Genomic DNA, 19459 nt, shown 5'->3' with positions numbered 1-19459 from the left:
TGAGCACAACAGAACAAGGTGATTTATGAGATATGACATATTTATGTTCTTTGCTTCTAATTTTCATTGTGATTCATGTTGTTTCCAGACTGATATTTTTGTTGTTGCTGCTGTGAGAAGGAAAAAGATGACTGGAGAATATTACTTATGCATTGGTGGCCTGCAGTAATATTGCTGCTACCTGGGTTATCAGGGACTTAAAAATAAAAACCCAACCATAAGCTATATATGAGGTAGAAACCCTGAGGCTAGGCACAGAAGTCTATCAATAATAACAACAATAATAATTCTTTTCAAGCCTAGAGAGCTTCATATTTTAAAGCATTTTTACACATATTTCACTAGTGTCTCTCATCAGCCTCACTAAGGCTAATGAGGCAAGTTTTATCCAAATTTTGACTAATGAGAAAACCAAAGCTCTCAGAGACTTAGAAGCTTGCACGTTTCATTTCATGGTATAGGCGTAAATGAAGGTCTCACTGGTATTCCCTTGAAATACACCAAATCTGTTAAAAAAAAAAAAAAAAAAAAAAAAAAAAAAAAAAAAACCTCAAAGTACCTTATACATCTTGGAAGTCAGAGGTTTTTATACCTTACTCTACAATGAATGGGCCAGCCATAGATCTCCTAATAAATTACCAGTTTTCATTTTCACCTGTTGTCAACTTTGTGGGAAACTGCAAAATGACTTCAATAAAAGTAGTACAGGAAAGTATTGCTAAGGGTCTTTTTTTGTGTCACAGCCCAGAAGATTTGGACTCCAGATGGGTTGATGAAGAAGAATGGTTAGAGAATTCTAGCAGAGGGAGGGAACCCCATTCATTCCTTCAAAGTACAAGATGGTAGAGTATAAAACAGGAAAGTGATAAGGGAGAATCACTTTTAAATCCTATGAAGAGATTTAAATCAGTATAAAAAAGAACCTGGAGCACCATTATTTATGTTGCAGTGCTATAGACTGCGTGGGAGAGTCTGCATGTTGTTATCCCTATCTGGGACTAAAAATTGCATGGAAGGAATGGAAATTATTAATCATTATGTCTTCATTTTTGCCCAATATATTGAAAACTTAGAAATTTATGCTGCAGAAATTGACAGTTAGATGATGGCTTAGATATGGGGTTTAAGAGAAAAGGAGAAAAATATTAATTTATTGACATTGATAAATGTTAGTCTCTTCCCAACATAAATTAACTTGTGGGCCCATGTCCTGCAATATCAGGCCAATTGAGGGGGCATGGTGTTCATGCTGGTTGGCTGTGTCAGACCACAGTGGATTCCTGTTCTAGGCATTTAAGGGAGATCTAAATTTCCCTGTGGAGTGGCTTAGAGGCCCTAGAATTATTCATATTCAAAAGACATGTCTGGAGAAGTCTTAGCATTTATGTTGGATACTGATGTCCTTACACACTGCCTCTCTACCTCTGCTCTAAGCCTTTTGTTACCAGTAAAAATGAAGAACATCTGGACCTTGAAAAGTGACTATTCTAAGATAATAACTGGGGGGACCATTCATTGTTAGCTTTAATTCTTAGTCTTCTTTTTTGCTCATTGTACACAGTCAATGGTGATGTTCTGCTCCCAGTCCCACCGTCTCTTTTGTGTTATTTTGAGTAGCACTTGGAAATATTGCAAGGAATTTCTGATACTCTGGTAGAGAAAGAATACCCAAGAAGATGAATCCTTTTGGAGAGGGGAAAAAAAAGATGTCAACAGGTTCTAAAGGCAGACATCCAAGATTTCTAACATTGTTCCCTTGGTTTAGAGAAAGTATTACAAGTTGGGGTTGGTAAGTCTTACATGTATTATCTACACTTTAAGGACAGAAACAATGAGCCTTGCATGCTAAGCTGAATGGATGTATCTTCTTTGTGTTCTTGTTGATGAGAAATGCCCACACTCTATCTCCTCTGGCCACACAAGGAAATCATGTAATTAAAGAAGTGATGGATGGTATACTAAAGTTTAAACATTTTAGGAAGACCTATCTTATTAACACTTTAAAACAAGTGAGCATAATATCATTAATTTTGATTAATTCATTTGCTCTTAATACAGCTTCTAATTTGTAATTCTATGTGAATTACAATGTAATTTGGCATTAATTATACTAAATTGACTGTAAGTCAGCCAATCACAATGGGAAATTATTCACAGCTGAAAGTAAAACTAAAACTCTCCATCCAGAAAGGATGACACTTAGCAAAGAGGCAAATACACTTAGGCATCTCTCTCTGACTATGGATTGACATTGGACGAAAGGATTGCTTATTTTGCCCTCTGCTGGGACTACATACTCTTCGGAGTGAAAGCCCCATATCCAATACAAGGTAAATAATAAAGTAAACAAAGGGATTGATTCATCAGGTTTTTCAGTTCCCCTGAAGAATAATTTTGTTCTTCTCATGTAAGATTTAGGCAATGTAGAGGGGGCAACACAGTGTTTTAGAATGATTAATCCCACACCCCTAGGATTCTGAGGGCTAGAATAGGAATTTACTCAAATCGTTCTTCCTTTCATCTTCAAATTTTGTGAACGGGCCAGGAAATCCTGTTTTAAACTTACGTGCAGTCAGAATCCTGAAGCCACCCACCATTTGACCTATACACAAACTGCCTTCTAGGCAGAAGGAATTCATGCCTTAACAAACCAACCTCATACTGTGAGAACTAACTCCTCAGGAGATGATGGAGTGTGTGTCATTGATAAAGCTTGCTGGAGGTGCCTGTGAACACACTAGAAGTAAAGCAAACTGCCAGAGAAGTTGGACATTTGAGAAAGTGGGAGAGAACAAGGATGGATTTGGAAAATATATGTGTTTGAACCATTTGCCAGATGTCTTCCTTTGAAAATTATCTTGAAAACAAAACTAAACTTTGAGATATTACAGAAAGTCATAAGACAGATTTTGGCAATATTTTGCTTGAAGCCTATCTGCATGTAGGCAGACCTGTGAATTTTGTACATTCTGGGTTTTTGTACATTTGTGGTCAATAATTGACACATAAATGAGGTGTAGCTTTTAGGAAGCAAATTTGGCTAACTATTGCATGGAAACTTCAAGGCTATTTTTAATGACAATTCTCTTGCTTTGTTAACTATATATCCTTGTCTCATAATTCCAATACACTATTAGCAAAAAAAATTAGCCTAAATTTTATGATTAAAAAACAAAAAAAAAAACTACTCTAAATCCTGAGTCAGCAGCCACCCTCTACTGTTTTGCAATGATGCTGACCATAGTTCAAAAGGACATGATCTGGAGTACCATAATCCCAAGTGTTGAAATCAGGCAAGGCCCAAATCCTCCAAGTCTACACGTGTACACACACACACACACACACACACACATTCACAAACACATATACACATGCAAAGCATATGAATATGAATCTTTGCAGCTGAAAAGCTTTCCTTTGTTTTGTAGTACTGTTCTAAATCATAATATTCCTGTGATTAGCTATTTGATCTTAAAATTAAAGATGAAAATAGAAATTAGAGGCTTACTGTGTTACTTCAAGCATCTTTTCCAATAATTATGAAGTATTTTAAGGATTTTAATATCTATGGTTTGTTAACAAAAACAACTATGTAAAAGTACCATTATGCCATTATACCATTTCAATTTTATCTAAATCCTTCTTATATCAAATTTAGCCTGCCTTATCACAGAATTTTTATTCCTGTCCCTCCACAGACCCTTTTTTTAAATTTTTTTTAATATAGGCATTGGATTGGTGGGTTCCAGTCTCTTCCCTACTACTTGGGGTTCCCAGTGTGGCTTCAGGTTCTTAACCAAAAACAATTCCCATTTGATACATACTCTCTGGTGAATAAACTCTTTTAAGCTCTTGATAGGCATATTATTCTTCAAGAACAGTAAGAATTCAGGGAGAAGAACTAATACTAAAGTGAACTGAGCAGTGGGGTTGAGAGAAAACATTTACAAGGATTCCTGTCCTCGGTTTTATCTTCTTATCATTTAGAATGCTGGCAGAATAAATGGGTCTGCTAATCAAACAGCACTGAGAGGTTAGGTCATTGGAAGCCTTTTTAGTCATTTTGTGCTTTTCAAGAGTGAATTTGTTAGAATTATGCTGAATACCCACTTAAAGCCTCAGCTGATAACCCTACCTGTGTTTTATAACTCTGCACTGTCAGAACTCATAATAAGTCAAACATTCTTTCAGTGGTGCTCATAAGGGAGGGAAAAAAGCCCCACAAATTTAAGAGTAATTTCAGATTGTAAATGAAAAGGAGAGGCACGACTGTTCATTTGCACCAATCATGCCTTCCTTTCATCTGCTCTGATTAGGCCTGGTGCGGTTTCATCAGACTCCTCCATCACCGAGCTGTCACTCCAGCCGTCTGTTGATTGAAAACAATCAAGGCTCTGATGGCACAATTATTCTGACCCTTTAACTAGAGGCTGCTGTGATAATGAAAGGTTGATTATGATAGTTTGTGCCTCTTTCAGTTTGCCAAGAAGGTTAATTTGGGCATCAGACGGATGTTTAATGGGCGCTTGCTGGCTACACTGAGGTAAATGAGAACGTGCAGTCTTGGATATTGCACGGATATAGTTTGGCTGTCAATCATTGTCATTTGGAGTTTGTGCCTCACACTCTGGAAATCACATTTTATTTTTTCCTTGGGATTTAATTTATTCTGTGCCCTGAGGAAGTTCTTTCACTCGGTGACCTTCACAGCAGCTTTCTCTGCCTTTTTTTTTTCTTTTTTCAAATGGAGCTCAAAGGCACAACACATCTAGAAGAGCATTTTTCTTTCATTTTCACTTAAAAATGGAAACTTTAAAAATCCATCCTTATCACTGCCTTCCAATAGAGCAAATGTTTCCATTCTGATTGTGCAGTGGGGAAGTAGAAGCGACAGGGATGCTCTGGCCAGTTTGCTAATGCAGCAGCTCACACAGTCTGCACTGTTTCTTACACCAACCAGCAAATGTAGCAAGTTCAAAATGGGCACATGGATGGAACCGAAGGCTCCATTCTCCTTCCATTTCTCTCACTAACCTGTCTCACAACTTGGTCTGGGGGATGGGGGACTGAAGTCGTGAGACAGATATTTGTCTGTAGAAGTACTGAGGTTATTAAAAGTTGCAAATTTCAATTTGTATAAATCCAGAGCCTAATCCTGTAGCTGTTTGAAGTATAGAATAAAAACGATGCAGGCATCTAATAATGCCGGTGTTTACAATGTGTAGCTCATACTGTAATGAGTTTTGTAGTTCTTTTCTGCATACCTTTTAAAAAGAAAAATAGAGGAAAAGAAAAAAAATAAAGGAAAACCCTTATTTCTATCTCCAAGCTGTGCATAGTGGTCTCATGTTAACATGAGAGAGCTAAAATCATTGTTCTGCTTTTGTTTGTGTTGTCTTCATTTTTTCCCCAGTTCAGTAGCATATTTTTGCTTAGCCTTGGACATTTTTTCTCATGTGTCAATTGTAAAACAATTAAGTCTATAGATGTTAAAATCACAGTATCATAATTATTGTAATTTTACTTCGAGTGTTCCATTTTCACATTATTTATTCATTGCTTTTTTTAATAAAGCTATTTGTTTTTGAATAGTGAGAAACATTAGGTGATAATTCAGTCTTACCTGAAGAGACTCCTAAAGTGAATTAAACCATTGAATCCAGTTACTGTTTTAATGCCACCCTTATTTAAGCAACAGTGCTTGTTGAAAGTGTTTATTTAAAAGGAAATAAGAATAACAATGGTATCACCAAATTATTCACAACACTAGACCACAAAGACTTTTGTTTTTTGTTTAGCTTATGGATAAAATAACCCTCAGGGATGCTTCATAAAATTATTGATTAGTTTGGTCTTCATTTTTTTGAGCAATGGAAAATAAAAAGACAATTAGAGAAATGTGTCAATCAACTCAATCAATTTTGAGGGGTTGTTTAGAAAAGTAGTGAGGTTTCATTTTACTATTACCTTGTGGTATCTGTGACAATGACTGATTTTATAGGCCCACTATGTTAGCAAATTAAAGGGACTCAAGCAAAGGCCATCTCCTCTTAAAGGAAATATGATTTGTGATTTCAAATCAATGTTAGTCTAAACCTGACTGGGTTCCAACCCCCACCACCCTAACCTGTGTATTTGTTATGTAGAAGTATGGAAAATCTCAATAGAGGACTTTCCCCATGTCTTCCCAAGCCCTCCATGACACACCTATCACTGTTCTCTGTCACTGTCTCTGCCCCTCGCCCCTGGACTGTGTTCACACCCGTGTGATGTCTCCCTCAGAAGGTCTCACCAAGCATCTGACACTTCATAGCCTGGCATGTGCTGGCAGTTATTCTACATCCAGGACTGGATCTGGTTATTGGGTGCAGTTTTCTTTCCCTCTTAGTCTCCACCTTCAAAGTTCCCTTGCTATTCCTGCTAACCTAATGGAGAATGTCTTTGACCTGTGATTTTCTCTGGGGTTCTCTCATTCAACTTGCACTTATAGATTCCCCACTGATACTTAAACAAGTCCTTTTCTTACCTCTCTTACAGACTAGCTTTTGAATAACCACTATCTTTTACCGTTCCTTCATCCACTGCAATCCCTTCTTTCCTCTTCTGATCTTATCAAGCCACTAATTCTCTCCCTCAGGACCATCTTCTGGCATGAAGACTGCAGCTTGGGCCCTCTAGGCCACTCTTCCATCCACAAAATCCCTTTCCTGTTCTCTCTGCCACTTGGATTCTTACATGTTTGATTCCTGTTTTGAGACTCATTGACATTTACTTGTTTTTAATGATCCTCTTATACTCCAAACCCTTTTATGTGACCGGCTGATTTTGTTGCTGCTCTTTCTTTCTTTTATTCTTTCTTCTTCTTTTTTAAGTGCTAAGAATTAAACCCAGAGCCATAGCACCTGGCTAGGCAACTACTCCATCACTGAGCTGTATCTCCAGCCCAATGTGACTAATGATATAGTGCCCTAAATGTTCTCTGGAATTTTTATTTGGGTAAAAGAAAACTATGGTAATTGTGGTGAAAAGTGTATATTCTTGGATAAAGATATTATTATTGTGTTCTATACTCAAGGTATTACAAGGAGGGAATATTCATTTTCCCAAGTTATGTATACTATGATGGAATGAGGATAGAGAATACAATGTGAAATATGCTGTTTAAACATCAGTAGCCAGACTGAAAATCACATAGTGATGGTGGCCATTGGTTGGTACCCCTTTGCATCCACCAACAGGCTAGCCCTGGCTTCCTCCTCAAACCTCCACACAGCTGGCATGGTGCCTGCTCCACGTCCCATCCCCTTAATAGTGGAGTCTGGCCATGACAATGTTCAGTCTGGTGCTTCAGTTACTGGGGCCCCCACTCCAATCTCAGTGCTTCCTACTTCTCAATTAATGTTTGAAGTGACCTCTGAGGATATTTTCTTTTTATTTGGAGGCTGCCGGCCATAAACCCTTAAATGAAGTTGAGATACTTCATGGGCACCTGAATTCATCATAATACCACTTATTAAAGGGATTTGACAATCTCTGCGTCAGTGACCTGGGGCAGCTGCTTGGGTCTGTGCGGTCCATTTGGTCATATAATTAAAGGTTTAATTTCAGGTGGGGAGCACATGTGCCAGTGAACCTGCTACTGGCTCATTATTCAGGAATCAATTCACAGAGAAATATTCAAAGTCTTGATGCTCTCAGGGTGCTCTAGGGCATGTTTACAAATTAAACAGGTTTTTTTTAAACCATAAAATTTATACATGTGCCAGCAAAATTTAAAAGAACAATGAAATGACAATAGGGAAAGATGGGTCTTACATATGTCTAAATCTCTGTCTATAAGAAACTGAATCTTCCAAACTTGTAGGTTTTCTCCCCATCTCCACATTCCATGAATATGTTTTACAGGGACACATCAAGATACTTAAGATCAAGAGTGAGCCTTGAGTTTTATAATATTACTAGAGCTTGGAATTGAATGGCCAATAAGAATGCATATATGTGTACTGAGTAGAATTTTTTTTTGCCAAGTTAATTTCTGGCACATAATGAACACTCAAGAGTTGGAGAAATGGATGAATGAAAAAAAAAATTCATGGTTATATATTTTTTTCCACAGAAGAAAAAGATATCCATTGACCCAAGATAATCAATCATTATTTTAGTTTTCTCAAGCTAGAGGGCTAGTTCATATATATTTTTCCTTACTACCAAGTTAATTGAGTTGAGATTTGAGAAGACTCATATGGACACAAATTCAAGTATTTCAATGGGACACCAAGCCAAGTAAAGAAAGTAAATATATGCTGAATATTATGCAAAAATTACTAGATTTAAGTCCCCTCCATCCTTCCTTATTGATGCCTCTTTGACTTGGAAGATTTGGAATTGAACAAAACCACGGAACTTGAATTATGGATTTGAAGCCCTGAATTTACTTATGTGAAAATAGGTTTATAATTAGGTCTAGTTCATAGTTCGTTGTCACCTTACAACATGTGAAGTATTTAATACCATATAGCAAGTTTCTTATAATCCACAGCAATCTCAAAATTTATGTCCATGTTTCATGATTCTGTGTTATATAACATAGTCTGAATATCATGATTTTATCATGAATTCAAAAAGACAATTGAATTGAGGAATAGCTCCATCTCTTGGTGGCACATTGTTACCATATTGATTTTTTTGTTTTGTCTAGATATTGTAATTTACCAAGTACTTTCACATGCTACCTCCCTCAGTTTTCTGTAGAACCTTATAATGCAGGAAATGTCAGCCTTTTTTTTACAGATGATGAAACTGAGTCTCAGTGTGTTGGTGTTTATGGTAAATGCACAAATATATTGTTACAGAAACAGGTCTTTTGACCTCAAGTCCTTCCTCCTTTTCATTATATCATATTCACCTAGATGGGTATGTGCCAATTAGTTGTAGAAAAAAAGTATTAGGATTTCCCTGGTCATTTCAGCTGACTTCACCTCGATAATGCATCCTTACTGCATGCAGTAGTTGGGAAATAATGTGAGATGGTGTGACCCACATACAGCACTGTAGTCCTGTTCATCAATGGCATACAGAAGTTTTTTTTTTTTTTTTTTCCGATTAACCAAATTGGCTTTCTCTCATTTTCCAGTGTTGTTCCAACAATATAAGCTTAATGTCTTGCTTATCTGCAAAGTCTATTTATCATCCAGTAGGACATGTTGTGTAAGTATATAGACACTAGCATCTGTAGAAGTCTCATGTCATCAATGGGCAGCATGTAATGTTCTGAAACAACCTCAGCTATTGATGAGTAGGTGGATGAGTATTGTCTTTTGGCTCAGAGACAATTATGGGGTGCATTTTTATAACAGTTCATGGGTTCTGGTTAAATTTTAGGTAACAAAGAGTTTCACTTGCCCTGCAACATCATTGGCATGCACAGTATTGTTAAGAGTGTCCTCCAGGACACTCTTACCATCTAAAAAGTTTTATGCAAACGACACGTGGAATGATATATTTAGACACAATCAGAAGGTAAATTTTATGTGAACGGTTTACTAAATATTTGCATTTATGTATGAAATCTCATTCTGGGAATTCTAAATAAATAGTGCCCTGAAGCAGTCACCTTAGAAATTTGAAATGTATGTTCTTTGATTGAGATTATTTTATTTTGACAATAAATGGTATCTGTTAGGTTGGATAATGTAATTTGATCAAAATTGTTCCAAGGGAGAAAAAGACTGCGGTATAACCCAATTCTCTGCATGTGGATCTGTGGGCACATGCACAAATGCATGTATTTTGCCTAATACTGATTTATAAACAAAAACCCCTCACCTTGGTTTTTGAAGAGATTTATAAAATCTATTCATGTTATAAAAACCTGTGACTTGAATAGTATTTGTAGCAATTTTGGTTACCTCTTCCACCTGTCTATAAGAAACTGAATCTTCCAAACTTGTAGGTTTTCTCCCCATCTCCACATTTCATGAATATGTTTTACAGGGACATATTTTGGTAGATTCACAATTGACATATATTTTAGCGATGAAAGAGACTCTCTGACCAACTCATCAATTTTACAGATAAGAAGCCAAATGACTGTCTCATTGTCGGCCATATCTTCATATTGCTCCTTTTAATTAGTTTTTGAAAGATCAGCTCTAATTGGTAGCCAATTCTCACAGGCAGAAAGGGTATTACAGAATATTAACCTTACCTCTTTTTTTTCAATGAAAGAATGAATCTTTTATTTGTTCTTTAATCATTACAGGCTTAAAGAAGAATCCAGTGGACCAACATGGTTGCTTTTTTGTTTTGTTTTGTTTTGTTTGCTTTGTCTTTCATATTTTCTTATTCAGCTCTTCTCAACCACTTCCACCAAACTACTTCCAAGGGCAGAGGAAAAAATATATGTGCCCTTTCCATTTGCCAGATGTTTGTAATTCTCAGGTAGAAATAGGGGGTTAGTGAACTTGGTTTTGTTTTTTAATGTTTTTATTAGTGCACTGTAGTTATACATAATGTTGGGTTACTTTTGACATAATCATACATACATGGAATATATGGGGTGTTCCATTACAGTTCCCAGTATTACTTCTTTTCTTTTTTTTTAAAAAGAGAGAGAGAGAGAATTTTTAATATTTATTTTTTAGTTTTCGGCGGACACAACATCTTTGTTTGTATGTGGTGCTGAGGATCGAACCCGGGCCGCATGCATTCCAGGCGAGCGCGCTACTGCTCGAGCCACATCCCCAGCCCATACTTCTTTTTTTTCCCCTCTTCCCACCCTCTGTTCCCATTCCTACACTGATATTCCTTCTATTTATTTACTGGTTTTTTTAGTTGGCTATTTATAGATATACATGAAGGTGGAATTCACTGTATTAGATTCATACATATATATAGTATAATTGTGTCGGTTACATTCTACAGTTCCTCCCTTTTCTCATCCCTGCTCCCTCTCTGTCAATCTCCTTCCTCTATTCCACTGACCTCCCCTCTATCTTCAAGGGATCTGTTCTGGCCCTGCCCCCTATACTGTTTCCTTACTTTGATATATTTCTGCATATGAGACAAAACATTTCACCCTTGACTGTGTGAGTCTGGTTTATTTCATTCAGCATGTTCTATAGTTCTACAGTTCTGTCCATGTACCAGAAAAATGCCATAATTTCATTCTTCTTCTTTATGGCTTATTAAAACTCTGTTGTGTATGTAGACTACATTTTTTTCTCCTCAATTCTCTGTTGACAGGCTCCTGGCCTGTTCCATAACTTGGTTGTTGTGAATTGAGCTGCTGTAACATTGATGTGGCTATATCACTATAGTATGCTGATTTTTAGTTCTTTTGGATAAATATAGAGGAGTGGGATAGCTGGGTCAAATGGTGGTTCTATTCTTAACCTTTTGAGAAATCTCCACACTGCTTTCCAGAGTGGTTGTACTAATTGGCAGTGTGAACAACAATATATGACTGTACCTTTTTGCCCAACATCCTTACCAGCATTTATTATCATTTGTGTTCTTGAGGATTGCCATTCTCACTGGAGTGAGATGAAATTTCAATGTAGTTTTGATTTGCATTCCTTAATTGCCAGGAATGTTGAACATTTTTAAAAATATATTTGTTGGTCATTTGGTTTCTTCTTTTGAGTAGTATCTGTTTAGTTATTTTCCCCCATTTATTGATTAGGTTATTTGGTGTTAAGTTTTTTGATATCAATGTGTTCTAGAGTTTAATCCCTGTTGGAGGAGCAGCTGGTGAAGATCATCTCCCACTCTGTATGATCTCTATTTATGCTCTTACTTGTTTCCTTTGATGTACAGAAGCTTTTTAAATTTGATGCTGTCCCACTGATTGAGGCTTGGTTTCATTTCTTGGGTTTTAGGAGTCTTGATAAGGAAGTCAGTGCCTGCACCAATATGTTCGAGTGTTGGTATCGTGTTTTCTTCTAGCAGTTGCAAAGTTTCTGGTCTAATTTCCAGGTTTTGATTCACTTAGATCAGACTTTTGTGCAGTTGAGAGATAGGAATCTAATTTCATTTTTCTACACATGGATATCCAGTTTTCCTAGAATCATTTTTAAAAGGCTCTTTTCTGCAACATGTATTTTTGGCATCTGTGTTGAATATCAGATGACTGCAACTATGTGAGTTTGTCTCTGTGTCTTTTATTCTGTTCCATTGGTCTTCATTTCTGTTTTGATGCCAATTTCCTTGCTGTTTGTGTTATTATAGTTCAGTAGTATAATATGACAACAGTTATTGTGATGCCTCAAGCATCACTCTTCTGGCTCAGTATTACTTTGGCTATTCTGAGTCTCTGATTCTTCCCAATGCAATTTAGGACTGATTTTTCTAGTTCTTTGAAGAAGCTATTGGCATTTTGATAGGGACTGCATTGAATCTGTATATGGCTTTTGGTAGTATGGCCATTTACTTGGGAGGTCTTTCCATCTTCTAAGATCTTCTTCAATTTCTTTCTTTAGTGTTATGTAGTTTTCATGTTAGAGGTCTTTCACCTCTTTGGTTAGATTTATTCCCAAGTATTTTATTTTACTTTTTGAGGTTATTATGAATGGGATAATCTTCCTGATTTCTTTCTCAGTGGATTCATTATTTGAGTATAGGAAAGCAATTAATTTATGAATGTTGATCTTTTTCCTACTACTTTGTTTAATTTGTTTATCAGCTCTAGAAGTCTTCTGAAGGAGGTTTTTTTTTTTTTTTTGAGTCTTCTAGATATAGCATTATGTCATTAGCAAATGGATAATTTGTCTTCTTTTTCGATTTCTCCTTACCTCTTTTTCTATCTTTATTTTCTCTTCATTTTGCTATACAACTTACCTTTTTAAAAGTCCTCTTGTGTTATGAGACTGAACCAAAGAAAAACTCGGGTCACTTTTTATTTGCCCAACTAATTATCTGAAACTTAAATGTGACCAGTCTAAGGGAGTTTTTATTGTGATTTTTCTAGTCCTATGTCTTTACCCTCTTCTGGGTAAGAGACACATTCAGTATCAAGGGCTTTTGCTTTTGGAGCCCTGCAGTATTATAAAAATGATTATCAGAGCACAATTTTATACAAAAGGTGAAAATAAGAATGCTATCAATCTCCCAACTTCATAAAATTTTAAATGAACAATGAAAGAATATGTTTTATTATCACATCTGCTAAGCTGAATATTCTTTTTAAAATCTGTCAGGTTTTTTGTTTCCCCTGACAGTATATGATCTGGAGCCTCATCAGATTTGATTTCACTGAAATACATTTCTTAGAGGAAAAAATAGCCTATGTGTCTTGCATGTCTATAGTCAGCTATAATGGTTAACGTGCAACCTCCCTTGAAAAATCTGTTTTACAAGCAAAATGTTGGCACAATTTTAATTGTAGCACTTGTGTAAGCACTGTTATAATTTTTAATATTCTTCTATGGGAACATTTTCATTGTTCTGGTAGAAGAAAACGCTCTGATCCTGAATCCTTCGTTTCTGGTGCTTTGGGGTTTTATGGGAATGCTGTCTTTTTGAACTGAAATTTTTCATTTGGTATTAAAGGAAAGAATGTGAATGTAAGATTTTGAGCATTTATTTAGTAACATAAGCTTTCTTTTCTGTGGCAGTCATTATTCTGGTGTAATATATCACTGTTTGGACCTTACTTGCCTCACATTAAAGAGGTGAGCTTCTGTGCAATATAGCATGGCAAATCCCAACATCTGCTCATTTGTATTAGGGAAACTTTCCATATTTTTAAAGTAAAGAAATGGTACTTATATTAAGAGGGTATTGTGTTAAAGTTTCAGGTTTATTAGAATTCAAGGCATTTTAAAATAGTGTATAAAATAGTCTACTTAATAGCAATCACTGAACTTCCCTTTGAAGACCTGGATGAGAAGACAAGAGAGCATGCTTGATAGTTCATTTAGACAGGAAAAGTTACATCTATGCAGCATTGTTCATTCTATTAGAACATGCTGCTTTGATTCCCACTCCTTGTTACCCAGGTGCTATTTAACATGCCCAGCACTCTGGTGGAGGTTCAGTGTCAGTTGGTTGTTGATTTGCTCCTGTGCCCTTCCTTTGTCCCTTTCTGAAGCTGCAGAACTGTAAGATTTATGCTGCCTTTTGGGCAGTCAGGGGAAACAGGTGCCCTGGTTTTTGTGAATGGGATGTCAGGACTGGCAAGGACGTAGACACTTGTGCCTTCACAGCATGGGCTTCTGCAAAAAGGAAAGCTCAGTCTGCACCTTCAGCAAAGCTGTCTACAAATCACATTTTAGATTGGAGAATAATAATTGCCTCCCCTGGCCAACAGGGCAGAGTAAGGTTATGAAAAAACACCAGTCATTGCTTACTCAGTGTGGGCTGATGAGTTCCATAAGAACATCCTTTTGAGTATAAAAAGAATATTTGTGGACCAAGACAAAGAAATAGTTTTAGATGATGTCATAAAAGCTTTACTTTTTGTTATCGTTACTTTAAAAGATTTGATAACTCATCTGTTGAGAAGCTGTTTTTTAAGAGCACTTGTGTTATCTGTTTGCAAAGCATAAAGATACTTCTGGGGAAGAGCGTACTGATGTGTATTTTGGGATTAATATGACTTGATAATTAATACATTTTCTAGGAATCTGTCAGGGTATGGTTTCTTATTGTTTTAGGGTCATGTTTTATAGCACACATATGTAGAGACATATTTAAGCAGACTTGGACTTCAAAATATCTACTTCTGTAAAAGGATCTAGAATTTTAGATTTCAAAACATAGCCAGGTGTTAGTAGGGCACACATGTAATCCCAATGACTCGGGAAACTGAGGATTGCACGGTCAAGGCCAGCCTCAGAAACTAAATAAGACCCTGTCTCAACATAAAAATTAATAAAGGGGTGGGCACTAGGGAATATAGCTCAGTGGTAGTGTAACCCTGAGTTCAATCCCCAATGCTACCAAAAAATAAAAATAAAAAAAGCGAAACACTAATTTAAGATTCAAAGCATGTCCTTTCCCCTGAAATGCTTGTTCTTTAAATACAAACTCTTTAATTAGTACTATTAATATATGGTACCTATCTGGAAGCAACATGTACTTACTTTAAAGTGGATTCTATTTTTCTAATTTAGAGAATATGTAAGTCATATTTGAACTTGAGTGTGTCTGCCTGGATACTACCTTAAAATAATTATTGATGGTAAAATAATGACAAGGTTGACATAATAGAAAATAGATTATGGAATTTAATAACTGGGTTTCTGGTTGCAGCTTTTCTACTAATTAGTTGCATGACTTGGGTTCAGTTAACTTGTCTGGATTTGATTTCCAGCTATAAAATTGAGAAGCTTGAACCAAATGTATTCTAAAGTTTCTTCTTGCCTGAACAATTTATTACTTATTTGAAAGCTTAAAATACTGTAGTGTTTCTTGCATCGTCAAGAATCTCAAATAGAGTGAGCCAGCACCAAGCATGTTAGGGAGGAAAACAAGGGCTTATATATATGTAAGTGTAGAGCACTGTGTGCTGCATGTGGAGTTCTGAGAGCTTATAAAGGCCTTATAGGAAAACCATTAATGATAAGATAATAAAATGGGAAACTACAGTCTGTGGAAGATAAATAAAGATGTAAAGGAATTGATATTGTTTGTTTAAGAGAAATGGAAATAGCCTAAGAACAGTTGCAAAGAATTTTTCATTTTGAAGCAAATATTTATAGGCAACTATGGGCCAAAGACTGTGCTTATCAAGAATCTGAGAGAAGATAGATGAATGGGGGTCAGATTAAGCTATAGCCAAGACTCCTTTTTGGAAGGAATGATTCTCTATTGGGATTACATGAATTGAGTTAGGCAAGGTGCATGGGAAATCCCCTGGTGTTTTTGGAGATGCTCATTTGCTGTTACACATTGTTTAGGAAAATCTCACCTAAGGACCCTATTTCCTGAGCAGTCTTTGTTGAGCCCTCCCAAACTGAATCTGTAATTTCTTTTCCACTCTTGCTGGATTTGTCACCAAAAATGCGGGAGGTAGGACTTTGACCTCATGCTTCTTTTTCTCCCCCATTAAATATTAGAGTTTAGGGTGGTGGAGGTATCACTATGCCAGAATAGATAAGATAAAACAGGATTTCAGCCTCCTCTGAACTATGGTTTTTCAGTGTAGTGTCATCATTTTAAAATCCATCAGTTCTAAGAATAACCTTTTCCAAGCTGAAGCACCAATATATGTTACAAAGCTAACTGTGGTCTTTGGGTTCTGTGATGCTTCAGTGATCAATCTGTCTTCCGCTTACTATAGTCTTCAAGCCCTTAAATGGGTTCCTGGATTCTTTCCACAATCTTGCCCTTAATTAAGCATAGAAGTGAATAGTGCTTCAGTGAGGTTCACAGCATGGAAGTGATTTTGAAATGGCTCATTGTTTTGAAATTTTCTCCCTATTTCTTTCATTATTAGGCTAAATAGAAACTATCTTTGCTTTCAGTTGTTTTTCTCCTTTATATTTTTTAAACGTAAAGTAAAAAGACAGCATAGTAACAATTTTACATTTATTTATGTATTATTGCAAAAGCAAAAGTTCAGTATGTTTAATAAGACTAACTTTATATAATTGATAACATAAGTCAACTGTTGATTTATAGACCATATAGAACCAGAGTCTCAAGATGTTATCTTATCCATACGGTCAAGCTAATTACATGTCCTATATCTTAATTAAGGTATTACTTTGAGTTCTTCTTCAATTTAAAACATTAACTCCAGTGGGGCAGCATTTTATCCTATGGATGGAACAGTTAATGTGGCTTTCTGAAGTAACTAAATTCAGACACCATGGTAGAAGAACACTGTTTTATGAATAAAAATCAATCTGAAACCATCCTAATCAAAGTGTGATCCATGGACCTGTGGCATATGCATCACCAAAGTGCTTGATAGAAATGTAAACTCCTAATTCCACACTCTTCCTACTGAATCAGAATCTGCATTTAACCAGAAATCCCTGGTAATTCATGTGCATTCAAGGTTTGAGTTGGTGGCAGAATAGTTCATTACATTCATCTTTGATCTAGAGGAAAAATAAACCCACCAAATATAGATGACTTGGGTGTTCTGATAATGTAAATAAATTATAATGGTGTGAAAATTATATGAGATCTGTAAAAGTTAAAAAATGTTGGAAAGAAATAAAAATTACTCAGAAAATGCAAACAAATATATATGCATAAAGTATTGTAATATATAATATATAGGGAAATTGGACATGGAAAGAATCATGATACATGTGACATGGGGTGGTAGAGAGAAAGCCAGAAATTAATCAGTAATAGCACACAGAGGTCACTGTTGAATTGCTAATTTGATTTGTTAGAGATTTCCTTAACAGCAGAGCATAGTTGAGGCTTGTGTATCTCTCATGCAGTTAGTGATACTGTTTGGTATAAAGATAAATTGAAGAGTGTTCAGAGATGGGATGGAAGATTAATTATGACATAGGAAGAACTGATTTATGAGGAGAGAGAAAAATAATTAAATGGGCAGCACTATGCTATAAAAAGAAGCTATGGCGACATGGATATTTATCTAATGTTTCTCCAGAGCTGTTTCCTGTGATATCTATATGAAAGATGCAAAACAATAAGGATGTAAGGATGCTGAGAAATTGTTTGTAAAGCAAAGCAATATCAACTGGAATTACTCAATTAAGTTAGGAGCAATATCAAAGATTAGTTTCAGAAAATTTTACCTGGTACACAAGAAATGACCTTGTGCAAGATGACTTTATTCCTGAGAACTTTTGGAAACTCTATGGGCAAAGAATGAAAAATCATTTAGTATGTTGTTGAGTTATCTCTCTAGGGAGATAATTGGAACCCCATCACTTGAAACTTCTAAAATTAGGGTGGATGAAAACTAGGATGCCATACATGGAATGCCCTCTCCACTTCTGGCAGAGACCTGGTGATTGATGAGTGGCATTTTGTTTCGCAACATCTTTGATTATGTTACCATATATAGTCCATTTTTTTCATCAGGTTGGTATCGAATTAAAATTAAAATACTACTTTCTATGAGAACATCTAGAGAGTGTCAGTTATCTGCCCTCCCTGGTGCCTGCCTCTTGGTACCCAGTGACATTCTTTATCATTTCTCTTCACTCTGTAATTATTAAGGATGCACTTCCCTACACAGCAGAAGCAAATTCATTTCCTCATTCACTTCATTCAGAAGCTAAAAAGACAAGTCCAAAAGGCACCTGGACATTTGGAGCCTTTTGTCAAATGGATGCAGAAACTCTGGAAGTCTGAAATTATCCAGTGCTTCAGAGAACCTAGTGATTCTTTTTACTGGGATGAAAATCTGACACAAGAGTACCATACTTCCTTCTCTCTTCTTCTGTTCGCTATGCGTCATCTGAACAGGGAAGCCCAGAACCCTAATTCCATAGCTCAGAAAAGAAGTAAAACACAAAAAAATTATTTAATGTTCCAATTCATGGCTTTTTTCCTGCTAACTCCTTCAGATCCAACACCATAATTGGTGTTGTCTAGGAAATCTAGTTTAGCATAGGTTCTGCTAAGAATAATTCATATCAAATATATTGACTAGAGATATTATATATACTGTTTTATGTTGATGGGAACATTTGCCAAACTTAAATATCAAGTCACATTAATTAAATTATTTCAGGTGTTCATAAGTGAATTGTTTTCTTTGATGGTATTTTTTAAATTAATGTTAATTTTGTTATTTATAATTTAATGTACCTGCTTCCATTTTAAGAAATTATCTTTTCCTATAACCAAAATTTCTTAATCCCTTCTTTCTTGTAAGAGATCTGGAAGGGTGAGTTAAAAAGTTAGTAAGGATTGTGTTCTACTATTTTGGTCACATACAAAGATAAACTCTTCTACCCCTGCTTGTGAAAATGACCCTAAAAAATTGTCAGCATCTTACATGTGCAAATAACAACTGCCTTCAAGGTGAAAACTAATTAACAGAAAATAAGTAAATAAAATTGTCAAGTTGCAACCTTACTTTTTTCCTTCTTGCTTCCTGACTGTTATGCCATCCAAAAGGGTAGGGAAAGTCTTTTTTCTTTCTAAATAATTCTACTAACGTCATACTGATTTTCTCTCACGTACATCCCATGGTTCCAGATGATCTCATGTTTTCTTATTTTTCTCATGTTAGTACAGCATCTTGCCTCATGGGGTTAACATGTTACTTGAACTGAGATGGCAATGATTACCACAGTTCTTCTGTGTCTCTGCTGATATGGGCGGGGGGAAAATTTCCTTGCCTGGGTATCAAAATATTCCAGCATTACAATACATACCACTATTAGGTATAATTGTAATGCACCAATAAAAAATATTCCAGTATTGTACTGTGTAGGAAAAATTGTATTAAGTGTCTGAAAGACTACATGGAGGCCTGTGTATATGTCATTGATGTTGCTTTTTCTTTCTTACCCTT

General features: G+C 35.9%; 1 protein-coding gene across 2 annotated transcripts in view; it reads left to right on the top strand.

Moving 5' to 3' along the window:
- The window catches only part of Klhl32 (kelch like family member 32), a 186422-nt gene that overhangs the window by 139816 nt on the left and 27147 nt on the right, over nucleotides 1–19459 (top strand). The gene's annotated exons all lie outside the window — the stretch shown is intronic.

Source organism: Marmota monax, unplaced genomic scaffold (assembly GCF_021218885.2).
Source record: "Marmota monax isolate L192 unplaced genomic scaffold, Marmota_monax_Labrador192_F-V1.1 WCK01_AAM20220418_F8-fsc00013, whole genome shotgun sequence".
NCBI classification, from domain to species: Eukaryota; Metazoa; Chordata; class Mammalia; order Rodentia; family Sciuridae; genus Marmota; species Marmota monax.
The sequence above is the reverse complement of the archived record's forward strand: the minus strand, read 5'-3'. Positions and strand labels throughout refer to the sequence as shown.